Source organism: Pinus tabuliformis, chromosome 9 (assembly GCF_031772625.1).
Source record: "Pinus tabuliformis cultivar Carrire ecotype Pingquan chromosome 9, CPIR1, whole genome shotgun sequence".
Lineage (NCBI taxonomy): Eukaryota > Viridiplantae > Streptophyta > Pinopsida > Pinales > Pinaceae > Pinus > Pinus tabuliformis.
This window is the reverse complement of record NC_142307.1, coordinates 1,756,567,065-1,756,581,271: the sequence shown is the minus strand read 5'-3', so window position 1 is coordinate 1,756,581,271 and position 14,207 is coordinate 1,756,567,065.

Sequence of the window (14,207 nt, the reverse complement as noted above, 5' to 3'; positions counted from 1 at the left end):
AGTGTAATTATAAAATATAATAAATCTAAAAAGATAAGAGGTCTCATCACGAGCTTGCTTACCATGTTCATAGGGAACCAATTAAACTGACATTACCACATTGATCACCAAATCAAGGTAATGGCTTATGATTTTTAATTGTAAGACAAGGGGTCTCATCACGAGCTAGCTTGTTCAGTTTGATTGTTACCAGTGAATGGCATTGTCGTTAACTAGCCACCAAACCAGGACAATGGCTTTTTAGCATCAAAAAAGAAAAGACAAAATAAAATTTACCTCTGATTATTGCACTATTAAATGGATGGGATACTGGATTGTTGTTGGTTAAAAGGTAACCCTTTCGAGGCTATGAATGCTTACTGGTAGCAGTGGTTGTACCTGTGACAAACGAGTACATTTTTAAGATAAGTCGTAAAAGACCCCCTACTTTATTTTTATAAACTGATTAATGACTGATACAAGTATATAGTTGCTTTTCATTCACAAAAGGTTTTTTAAAGAGATTGCAAGTTAATGAGTTTTATAGTGAGAGTAATTTTTTTTATCTAGATGTTTCGAAAAGCAGTTTTCACTTCTTAAATTATTTTTACTGATTTTTTGGGAAAAAATCATTTATTAGAGATAATTGTTTCTTCTAGTGAATCACCATTTGTTGTACTATTCAATGACCCCCATTTTAATGTATTATAAATTTCCTATGAAATTTATTATATTAAAATAGGGACCCTTCAATTTTAGAAAAAAATTATAATCAACGTTTAATACTTAGGATTTTCTATTAAAACCCAAGTATTAAACCTTGATTATCCCAACAAAAAAAACCCTAATTAAATATCCCCCAGAACCAAGACTTATACTTAGGCTAAAAAACCTTAAGTATTAAAACAATACAGGTTATTTAATTTAAATCAGAGTTTTTTTTTTTAATTCCCAAAGATTCAAACAACTCAACCATACCCCGCATCGTACATCCCATAATAAAAAATCCAAAGGCAAAGACTCCCCCGCTAACACTGAAATGTGAAATGCGATTAGACTGGACCCGAATAGGTTATTAATTACATTGCTAAAGGTCCCCGTATCCATCGCAATCACAGTATCCGCTATCATATAATTTCATTTCCCATTACCTTTGCAATTTGCGATCTGCGATCAGGCTTGGACCCAACGCAAAATTTAATGACAGTCCATCAAATCCTGCATCCGTAGGCTATCGCAAATTTCAAAAGCTTAAGTCCTGCCCCTGCCTAATTGTGATATGTGATAAATCCCAAACCCAATGGGAAAATTAAATCCAATCCATATTAATATCGCATCTGCGGGCTATCGCAAAAAAAGATTAAGTCTGACCCCGCTCCGAACTCCCAATTGCGATATGCGATGACACCTGGACCCGCCTATATTATACATTACGATTTATATTAATATCGCATCCTGGGCCTATATCACAATTGCAAAGTTCTAACAATTCATGCCTCATCCCAATGCCAATTGCAATATGATGTCAGCAATGACATCATTTCCACGTCACCCGTCAGCTACCACATCATCTGTGACGTCACATTCCACGCCACCTGCCATGTCACATATCATATCATCCTCCATGTCACATCATGATGTCATTCGTGATTCCAGTGCCATTTCACCCTGGTACTTTGCAATCACAAGTTTCAAAGGGACTTAAATCATATTCCTCCTTCATCGAATTGTGATTGTGATTGGGCAACCGAGACCCGACACAATATTAAATGGATATGAATGATTTTGCATTTGGGCTTATCACAACTTTCATAATCTTTCCTGTACCTTTGCCTCCACTCCAAACACCGATTGCGATACAAAATCACGACTTAACTTGATTTAATAAACAACTCAGATCTATCCGGATCAACGGCAGAGAAAACTTCGAACCCCCTACGCTCATTTTAAGTTTCTCAAGGGGGGGGGAGGGTCCGAAAAGCAATTTTTTGTCCAAATCCCTATATCCACGCATCACTCCTTTGTTCTTTCAAACCCCCCTCTTCACAAACCACTTACCACTTCCGACCCCCTCCAAAAAAACCATTAGCCATCCACCTTTCCACGTTTGTGATTGCAATAAATCCTGTGTATTGCGATATGTGATAAGCCCTGGACCCGATACAATTATACACTGTAATTTATAAAACCCTGCATCCGCGACTATCACAAATAACAAAATATCATTGTTTCACTATCTCCTGCCCATTCCAATTACGATTGCGATTTTATTTAAAAAGGCCCCCTTTGGGATCTTGTATGAAATACTCCTAGTCTAAATCGATTGCGATTTTCCTGAGTTCTTCCCCTAATTCTAATATTATTGAAAATTTTTTATGGTCTTCCACAAACTCTAATTTTTTATTGTGATCAGTCGTAAAGTCCACCTCCTCTCTCCACATTTCTCTCCATGATGTTTGTGTCAAGATTTATTGCGCTCTACGTTTTTCCTGATTTCTTGCAAAATGTGATTTGTTTCAAATTAAATTTGCTTATCATCTCATTTATGTTTATCTTATCAATTCATGTTTTCTGTGTTCAGGTTCATGACAGAGGAGGACAGTTGTGTTGATAAGTGGCAGATCAATTCAAACAGACAAATAGACAGTCAAAGAATTTTATGGAACAAATGAAGTTGATGATGACAGCAAATCATTTTCAGAAATTACTACCAAAAATTGTTTTCCTTTAAGAATTGTTGAAGGGATCTGTTTAAATGCCCTCAACGCTCCACACAATATATTCATTTAGTTTGCTTCTATTTAATCGTACTTGTTGTATGAAATAAAGGTCCTGAATTTTATGAAGAAAGGCCAGAAAGCTCGCACTATTGTACTTTCATACTTTTCTCAATAGAACAACTGGAACATTATTTTTAAGAAATTTTCATGAAGAATTTTGAGAAGTTGCAATACTGTACTCCCGGAATCATCTTTGTGAGAAGAACTAAACTGTTGTTATTTCTTTTATGAGCTAAGAGAAGTGTATCTGGTATTTCTATCATTATACCTTTGTTTTTTTCATAAGTAAATAGTGAAATTATATTTTCATTTTGCTTGTTACAAGTTGTTTAAAAGAACAGTATTATGTGTATTCATTTCTGATCATGATGTCATTGGTATTTTAAATACATGTTAAGTAATTTGCCTTGATATTCTGAATGTGATATGAGTTGTATTCATTATTTTGATTATCTATTTAATCAAATTAATCATCCTGAAATATTTTCATTTCCATTGGTGTTTGAGCAATCTATATTGTCATTTACTAAGGAAAACCATTATAGATCGCATCCAGATAAATGTTAAACAATCTCGGGTTATATAGTAGATTAATGCATATATTTTTCCATTTAATTCATTACTTAAAATCCATCTATTTCGCCTCACTATAATCATTACACACTCATTCAATCACCTTTCATTGGGAAACCAGTCCCATACAATCTAGTTGGAACCACTACCTAAACAAAAAAGGAGTTGTCTTAAGGTCCGGACCGGGTGGTTTCCCCCTTGTGTTGAAGTAGCGATTTTTGAGGCCTCAACAAGAACATAAATAAAAACTGGAAGAGTTTTTATGGGCATGCAAGAGTGTGTTCTAGGATCCTGAAGGGCTATCATCCAAGAGGGAAGGGGAGCACGAGACCCAGTTGTTTCCTCGCTCTCTATTGCTAAACATTAGCTCGTATTGGATTTCTAATATAGAGGAAAACAAGGTGACAAAGTAGTTAAAACAAATATTGAAACAGGGTGTCATTAGCCCAGGTACCTTACCATGTGGATAACCCATCATAATTATTCCAAACAAGGATGGGACTTGGGCAATGTGTATTGTTTACAAAGAATTAAACAACTTACACTCAAGAACAAGTACTTCCTTCCCAACATAAATAATCTATTGGATCAATTATAGCAATCCAAATACTTCACCAAGTTGGACTAAAAGTGTGGGTATCACTAGGTTCAAGCTAGAGAATAAGATACCTGAAAGATCGCCTTCAAAACCAAACAAGGTTTGTATGAGTGGTTAGTTATGGTATTTTACCTATGCATTGCACTCAGTATGTTCATGAGGTTAATGAATGATATATTGTGCCATTTTATAGATTCATTTGTTATTGTTTATTTTGTTGATATACTAGTATATAGTGCTACATGGGAGGAGCACATATCACATTTGATGCAAGTGCTAGGGACATTGAAGAAGCACTAGTTGCTGGAAAATATCAATAAGTGTGAGTTTTCATAATAGTATTTAGTGTATCTTATATATGTGATAGGTTGGGGAGAGTTGAAGATAGATCCTACCCATATGGAAGTCGTCATGAAGTGGCCAATTCCTATTAATGTTTCCAGGGCCAGGAGTTTCATTAGGGTAGCATAATACTTGAGGAAATCCATAACAGTGAGTGGTAAGAGTTTTCAATGGGGAAAGGGTTAACGGAAGGTTTTTGAAGAGTTAAAGAAGATTAGTCAAGCATTGGTTCTTGCATTTTCAAACTTGAAATGTCCCTTTGAAGTTGAAACATATGTGAGTGGGTATTCTATGGGAGTAGCCTTGATGCAGGGAAGAAGACCTATATGCCACAATTATAAAGTATTTCATGGGGCAATTCTCAACTACCCTACCTACTACACGGAGCTATATGCCCTAATGCAAGGTGTGAATAAGTGGAAACATTATCTAATGGTAAAGGAGACAATAATCCATGTAGATCACCAGCCATTGTAGTACTTTCAGGCCCAAAGTAAGCTACAAAAAAGACATTACAAGTGGATGGGGTTTTCATAGCAGTTTCATTTGGTGATCAAGTATAAGAAGGGTAGCACAAATAAGTTAGTTGACATCCTTTCAGGGCCACCTACTTCAAATATCATGGATTTGGGAACTCTTATGCACATGGAACCTTTCACCTATTATGCATACAAAGATTAATATACATAGGATGAGGACTTTAATGAATTTTTTCAATAGTTACAAGGCTAGATTCATGTGCACAATAGTGACAATACAGTTGACTATAATATCCAAAATAGGTTACTCTATTGGTTAGATAAGTTATGTGTTCCTAAAGGTGAGCGATTACAACTAATTAGAGAGGCTCACTTATTCAAGTTGTAGGGCACTTTGTTGTAGGGAAGATAGTGGCAAACTTGCAGAGGTATGTGTATCGACCTCGAATGCAATAAGATGTAGCTAGGTTCGTAAGAGGATGCATGCCTTGTTGTATCAACAAGCCTAGTAATAAGAAGCAAGGTTTATATCATCCCTTACCTATACCACCTCATCCTTGGGAAATAATTTCCATGGACATTGTGGGAGGTTTACAAACAACCAAGGGACATGACTACCTATTCATGGTAGTTGAAAAGTTCAACCAGATTTGTCTTTTAATGCATTGTAAAAATACCATCAACGGATAGGAAGCAATGAACTTGTTCCTTGGCCAGGTCTGGGTGCACTTCAGGATACTAAGGAGCATCATTTCAAATAGAGACACAAGATTTCTCAGTGCATTTTGGACTATATTGTGGAAGATGATGGACACAAATTTGAATAGGTCAACTAAATTCAGTTCACAAACAGATGGGAAACATAAGTAGTCAATAGGAATTTGGTGAAACATTTTATGTTCTACAATCAGAAGCATTTAAAGACCTAGGATGAAAATCTGGTATATATACAACACTCTTATAACAAAGTATTCCACACTTCTACTAGTAAGACCCCATTTGAAACATGTTTTGGATATTTTCCACTTCACCTTTAGATATTGCATATGGACAAGAAGGAAGAGTTTTGTAATTTCCTAAAATTGCAACAACTGGAAATTATTCTTCTAACTGATTAATTATGCAATTTATTTTCTACGAAAAACAAGGAAGAAATCACACTGCAATTCTTCACAAATAAAAAAACGTTGTGGAAAATAAAATGTTGGAAACTGAGAAATATAGAGCACACACACAATAAAAATGAGGTCACTATTCTTGGACAAAATTCCCCAAAAAAACTAAATGTGGGAAAACCAGTGCAGCAGATGAGGGTTTTGTTATTATTCTTCAGCAAAAAATCACAGTACAATAAAATAGATGTAAAACTAGAAATCCTCACCAAGAGAAATATTGGAAAAATTATTGAGGGAATCTTTCCCTTCCTCCACAAGAAATCCTACAACAAAATGAACCTTAGAACTAGCTCCGGAAAACCCTTGCACAAGCCTCTACGTTGCCTCTACATGGGGGAACTCGCACTGCTCGAAATTTTCCTTTGATGATGATGTCCTGCTTATTTCTACCTCTACAAATGATTCACTTCACCTCTTGGTGAGAATCCCAGCCTCTAGAAACTGAATCGATTTCCTCTCTAGCTGAATTGAATTTCCTCTTTAAGGCTCTACGCATGCCCCTACACAACCTCATGTGGATAACTTCAACCTCCCTCAACTGAATCTTCCAGCACTGGAAAATTCCTCTTGAATCCTGTTGTTGATCTCCCTCTCACCTATGCTTCCTCCTAGCTTGAACTCTTCTCCGTGCTTCAACTCTACAATTGGGTAGCTTGATCTACCAAGGAAACTTGCTACTTTGGTGTATGTTGCTCCAACCCCATTGATCTCCTTTTATAATCTCTCGGTAGCTCACCAATGGCCATGATTAGATCCCCATTAATGGCTAAGATCATCTCTAAGTCGATCCACGTGAGTTTCTACAGAAATATCACCTTTCTCAATTAAATGTTGTTAATTAATCACTTTCCCTAAGTTAGACTTAAAAAATATTTAATTAGTGACTAATTAACTTAATTAAAATATCTCTAGGTGTTTTATCTTGAAAAAAATTATGGGTTTTAGAGTTTTTTTGTTCTTAGCATTTCTAACCAAATTCGAGACTAGAACACCTATCTGATGCTACCCAACCATCCAAAACTAACAAGTGTGAGGAAGGATCTTATGGGGTATGCCTTAAGGGCATAATTTTTATTTTTGAGAAGACCAAGTAGATACATCTACAAGTACAGGATATAATGCATAAGTCATAAGAACAATATGAGGCTAGGCATGATCATCGTAGGTTAGAGAATAAATTCAATGTGGGAGACAAAATATGGTTACATTTGAACAAGGAGAGGCTACAGGATCCTGGTAATCAAATAACGGCTCTATCACATGTGTTGAGTCGCCAAATTGTTGCCTTTTACACCATTCCAAGAACCAATTTTAAGCCATTTTATCATACTTCTTTAACCATCTATTATCCATCCATTTCCTTTCTTACTTGGTTTTTCCATAAATGTGTCGTAATAAACCCAGGAATTCTAAAGTAGTTAATTATTGTCATCTTCCTTAATTTTTAATGGATTAAATAGGATAATGCTTGATTTATTACTAATGATGGTTCTCCTATCTGGTTCCTATAGTTTTTATACATCCTCCAGGGTTATGTTGTGCCACTCTAGTTACCAGAAGCACACGACAGACCAACTACTAGAAGCACAAAACTATACAACTACTCAAAAAGTAGAATGGTTGAGCTATCGGAAGTGTACAAGCTTTGTTAATCCAACTGAACTACTGGAAGTTGTCGAGTTACTAGAAGTGAAAAAGCTATTATAATCCAGCTAAACTACTAGGAGCAAACGATTTACTGGAATTGCATAAGCTATGTTAACACAGTTGAGCTACTAGAAGTAGTCGAGTTACTGGAAGTTGAGACACACTATTTGGGTAGTTACACACTTGTAGGTGACCATCAATAGTGTGATTGTTAGTTGGGATAATTCCACACCAAGTCAACGCCAATCAAGAGACAATTTTGCTATGCATTCACCATATTTGGATCCACTCCTATCCACATGGTTTTTGGGCCCAAAAAAAATGTAATATACCTTTTTATAACACCAAACTGTTAGTCATGATTTCATGATGCTTTAGCAGAATTCTAAATAGGGATTTAAATCTTCTAAATTTTGCATCAAATAAAATTGTTGTAATGCTACAATATATTATGACAACAGTAGTTTGCTAAAAGATCCATGATTTTAGGATCAAAGATCTTAGTTGTGTCTAGGAGGATTTTTTATATAATTCAGCTGAATAGACACTCAACAAAAAAGAGGTTAACATTGAGTTTCTTGTAGCGGAAATATTCTAGAAGGTTGTCTGAACTTGTATTCTATAATTTCTGGTTGATTAATGAATTTATCCTATTGTTGATCAATTTCTGAGTTTTATAATCCTACAGTGCTCCTCCTAGAAGGGTCCCCTTTCTTGGGATGCACTTGCAGAGTTAGATAGTTCTGGTAGAATTTAATTAATTTATTTTATGAACAGTTAGAGCATATTCAGTATTTTTAGTTTTTGTTCCTATACCTTTAATAATTCCTATTTTATTTATTCCACGCATAGTTAGACTGGATCTAGTAGTTTAATTCATGTAGTTTCCATATTCATGTACTTTCGTATGGAGTGATTTTCGTGGCCCTTTATGGAGAGTTAACAACACATGGATCCACTGGGAGTTGCAAGATACCCGAAGACTTGAACCAATATCTCTCAAAAGGTTTGGTTTGTTTCATGATTTCCAACACAATTTGGTTTTTCTTGTTTAGTTGCAGAACTGTTGAACCTATTGGACACCCATATGATGTTGGTGAATGGAATAATCTTTTTAAAATGATATTTAATTTTATATTTGTGTGGCATGCAAGTGGTGAATCCATGTTTAGTGAAAGAACATTTGTAATAGAATGTTGTAGTATTTAATTATTTAAAACCAATCAAGTCTTCTTCTACATATATTTTGTTGGCACCTCGTTAGCTTACGAGCCTTGGTTGATAATTTAATGTGTAGCAATTTAAGCAATTAAATTGCCTTTTTTTTCGGTGTTGTTGTCAAGGAGGTGCCAAGGAACTAGGTATTGGTTGGTTTGATGTTTGAGTAGATTTCCTTGCCTACAATATATGAGCATCCTAAAACATAGAGTGGCAGGAGCGGTAAGACAAGAGGTAATAACTTGCATGTCCACTTTACTGGGTGGCGTGCCTCATTGGATTTAGATTATTTTGGTACTATACGAATCAAGGAAATATAGGTTGCCTATAAATTACACAAATTGGGGGAGAAAAATTGGTAAGACTGAAGCGTGACCACTATTTTGGGTTTCTCCAAAGTCTTGATTGTTTCTTTCATTCAAGTGTTCTTTAAATTAGCTTTAATTCATTTTTATTTAAAATTAATATTTCAATCAGTTTTGGGTGTTGTAATAACCCCCCAATGTACTAACCCATGTGTGAGATGTGGATTAGAAACCAGCGGGAAGGATTCGAGAATGATCAAGAGCTTGACAAGAGATGTTACTCCAAAAAAATTCTCAAATCTTAGCAGCAACTAGTGTCTTTTCTCCTTGGGAAGAGAAAATCTTGGAAGTGGTCAAGAACATACCTATCTCTTTAGAAATGATAAAAGAACCAAAGATCCATGATCCATCCCTACAAGAAGATCTAGGAAATTCTGCTAATAACCTTTGTCAATCTATTAAGGAAACTAAAGAATCATTGATTGAATTTGATTGGGAGCCATTAGAACTAGATATCAATGAATTTTTGTTATTTTTATCATTAGACGTCTTGAGTATTTTTTAATGTGATGAGGAACAGGTAGAGGAACTTGAGAATGAGGAATTTATATCATGCATATCTTCATATCTTTAATGCACCCAAGTGACCATTCAACAACTAGTATAAGATCAATGTGGCATGACAAAGAAGGACATGTGAATCAGCACTAATGAACATGAAACTCAAGAGCATTACATCTATATCAAATTTTGGTTCCAAACAATCATCAGGCTAGAGCACCGCTCTCTTCTTCAACAACTCTTGCCATCATATCAATAAAAGAAGTTGTTTCTTCATTCTCTGGTATACGTCAAAGTTTATATTTCAAACTAGTGTATGAATGTGTTTCCACATCTGTTACGCACATGGTTGCACTGGAAGTACTCCTACACTTAAAGGAGATCTCCCTTTCTTCAAGTAAAGTAGGGTAGCATAGTATAGAAAAATAAAATAGTTGCAACATTTTCTGATTTCAACACTTAGACATTAATCATTTTTTAAGATGCAACTTCCTAACATTTAGCTATTGCACCCCAAGGCACAGTTGCTACATCTTGAGGCATAGCTGTTATAACTTCTTTTAGATATGACATGTTGCAACTTCCTACATAACAACACCACTATGTTTACTATTGTTACTTCTACCATTGTCATCATTGCAGAATCTATCATTGTCATCGTTGGATTGATCATCATTGACTGTTGTTTGTTTCGACATGAAATGTTCTCGTGGTAAGTCTTGTTAGGTATGGTTCATTCTTAATTCCTTATAATCTTGTAAAGTGACTATAATTGTTGACTGTTTGATCCTTCTCCACATCCCCTAGCTGAGATCGTCCATTGAGTCAGTTGGGGGGGAGTTGGAGAGTGTTTGGAGTCCAGCGTGGTAAATTATTTTTATCGATGTTTCGGGCTAAGTATCACAGCCCATCATCAGGAGATCTATGGAACAATCATGAATTCTCATTTAGCTTATCAACACCTGTGGATAAATAATAATTAACCTATAATTGCTAAGCATTTTATGTTGGCTTTCAATGAATAGCAAAAATTAATTCAAAAATGATTAATAATATAATTAACTAATAAAGATTCATGATAAGGTTAATTTAATAATCAAGAATAATAAGGATAATTTATTAAAGAGATAAAAATGAGTTTTAAATAAAGTCCTAACAATATTAATGTAATCTATGTAATCTATACTAATTAATAGTGTAATTAAATAACAAAGATAAATAATAAGGTTAATTAGTAAGAATAATTGATAAATAATTAATAATAAGGTTAACTAATTAATTAATAATAGTAAGGTTAATTAATGTAATAATATTTAAAATGATTAATAATTAATTAAAATTCATTAATAAAGTAGTTAATTAATAATGATTAATAATAAGGTAGATTAATAATAATTAATAAGAGGGTTAATTAATGTAATAATAATTAAAATAATGCAATTATGTGATATTGATTAAGATAATGTGACTTGAATAATATAATTAAGTAGATAATGTAGTTAAATAATTTTGATTAATAATAAATGTAGTTAATAATAGGGGATCGTGATTTGCTAAGTTTCCACCCATCATCTCTAAGGCCTCTGTGATTTTTCCTTTTGAATAATGATCAATAGAGGTGGCGACTTTGGAATTCTCCAAGCATATGTGGTGTTTGGTTATTTTTGAGTGTTCAGCTAAAGCAAATTTCTTAGATCTATCATGAATGATATCAACACCATGCTCCTTAAGTCTAGCCTGGATTGATTGGCTAGTTTTCCCAATCTAAACTTTGCCACATCCATAGGGGATTGAATAAACACCTTTGTTTCTCTTAGGATTGGCTTGGTTCTTAGAATGGTCCAAGATTTTTTGTAAGGTATTAGGAGGAGTCAAGGCAACCCTAATCTAATTTTTTTTTAGGATAGTAGCTATCTTGTTGGAAGTTCCCTTGATATATGGAAGTTTGATAGTTTTAATGAAGTCCTTCTTATTTTTATGCTTATTGTCATTTAAAGATTTTTTTTTAATACTCATAATAAGTTTATCATTGTACCTGTTAGCACTCCTTAGTTTCCCAAGGCTAAGAAAGGAAACCAAAGAGGTAACCACAGACCAAATTTGGACTTGGTAGCTAGCCCTGCCAAATCAGAGAGGGCTCTCTCTAAATGGACCTCACAACTACTGGAAGAGACTGGAGAATACTAGGGTTTTAGGCTAGGTATTAGCTCAATAGGATTTTGATTAGGGTTTGTTGGATAAGAAGCACGGGGTCTAGGAACTAGGCCAAGTAGGTCAAAAGATCAGTTGCAGTCATGATATGAGGCAAAATAGATGTAACCAGTGACACAAAGCGACTTTTTCATTGTACTGTGGTGAGGAGGAAATCATATAGAAAGAGTTAAGTGGGCATTATGAATTCACTTTCTTAGAGGATAAAACATTTATGTGACAATCTCAAACAAAACATAGCATAGGAGGCACCGTATTATGTTTAAAGCTTAGGAGCTTAACACAAGAAGAATATAGATGGCTGCTAGAACTACTTAATCATCAAATGCATAAGGAAAACTGGAGAAAAACAGTTCCACTAACCACATCAAAAAAATCCCATAAAAATAGTTGCAATTGCATGTATTATTTATGTGAAAATCAAGTACACTAGTTGAGAATGTATGAGCTTCAAGTATCCAACCATTACTTTGACTTCATTCAGCCTACATATAGATGAAAAACAAGTTTCCCCCTCCAAGGGGTCGAATCCATCTTCCTAGGAATTGCTCTCATGATTCTCTCTAACCATTACCAAATACTAGGGAAGTTAGAAACCAATTCCCTTTTTACACTAACTGAATGATTTTGTTTCTCCAAGCATTTATTTACAAGATTCTTTACAATTTAACCCCTAACACACTCAATTACATTATATGAACTCATGAAGTAACCTATTACATCAATCTAGTTTGACCTTTGACCATTATAAGTAGTGAAACAGTCAAACTCACAAAAACACAGTAAATTAACATAAGCGCAACAAAAGTTTGGAGAGTGTTTTGGAGGCCTTCACGGATGATTTTTTGGCTGCAAAAGGTATGGTTGGAAATCTGATGATGTCTAATACACCATGGATTCATCAATCACTATAAATACCTACTCCAAACCCCTTGAAAATTTCCTTGAAGTCAAATTGTCTCAAAAGCATAGCAAGTGGCCTGAAATAGTGGCAGAAAGGTCAAAAATAGGCATTATTTTGTCAATTTCTGAAAATCTATGAATCTCCAAGCTTCCCCAGGTACTTTTCTGACATCCCTGCATCATTAGCCATCTCCACATGCTTGAAATTGTGCATTTAGACCTCCTGGGAAAAAGCACAGCAAGTACTCGTTGCATTTATGTACACTAGTTTTGCCTGTGTGACAAAAAACTTCAAAATTTTCAAAATTTTGCAAAAATTTGTTTCCTTTCCTTCTTTATGTCATGGCTTCAAACAACTAAGGATGCATCAACCAAGAGATCAAGGCTATCCCTCTTTGTGAGTCTCCTCTTCATTATTTTCATCCTTGCTTTGTAAACCATGTTCCTAGCATAATAGTGTCTTGCCATATTTCTTTGCATGGTGGTATCCCTGTTTGCCTTTTTCAAAAGCTTCTCTAAGTGATCATTCACTTTCTCAAGCAAATATTTATGGTTCTCTTCAATTTCAGCCATCAATGAGTCATCTAAGGTGTTTAGGGTTTGAGGAGGAGAAGGATTTTTTACTTGTTGTCCATGTTTGACCATGGCTCTAGTTGTAGGCCTCCTAGTTTGTACCTATGTGTCTTCATCCTGTTGTTCTACATCAATGACAACCTTACCTTTCAAATTAGGGGATTTTTGAGGTCTAAAATGGGCCTCCTAAGGAAATAATAAAATAATAGTGGAAATAATAAAATAATATTAGATTACATCATCAAATTTTAGAGGGAAAAAAGACAAAAGTATTTTTTCAACTCATATTTCCAACTTATCTTCGTATGGGTTTACTCAAATTTCGAGCAGAAACACTCGTTGGATGCAGAATTTGATTCCTCATCCAAAGAGTACCCATGTTGCATACTTTTGATGGACCTTACTACACGACAAATGAGAAATACATGAAAAAACGTGATTGCAACCATGCTTTTTCATGTATTTCTCACTTTTTGTGTAGTAGGGTCCATCGAAAATACGCAACATGGCTACTCCTCGGATAAGGAATGAAATTGTGCATCCAACAAGTACTCCCGCTCGAAATTTGAGTAAAATCTTGGGGAGATAAGTTGAAAAAGTAGCTTTATTATTTTATTATTTTTTAATCTTTGTACTTTTTTACTCCAAAAATGGTGAATCATCCCCCATGGTTGACATCATCATCTTGAATCCGATTGGTTCTTATATATTTTATTTTGGTTGTACATTTTTCTTAGGAGACCCATTTTAGACATCAAAAATCCCCTAGTGGTCCTTTGTTGGTTTTCCTGCTGATAGAGGGCTTTCTTGTGCTTTGCTTTGTTACCCTAGGGTTTTTTTTAGTTTCCTGTTCTCTTGATGTA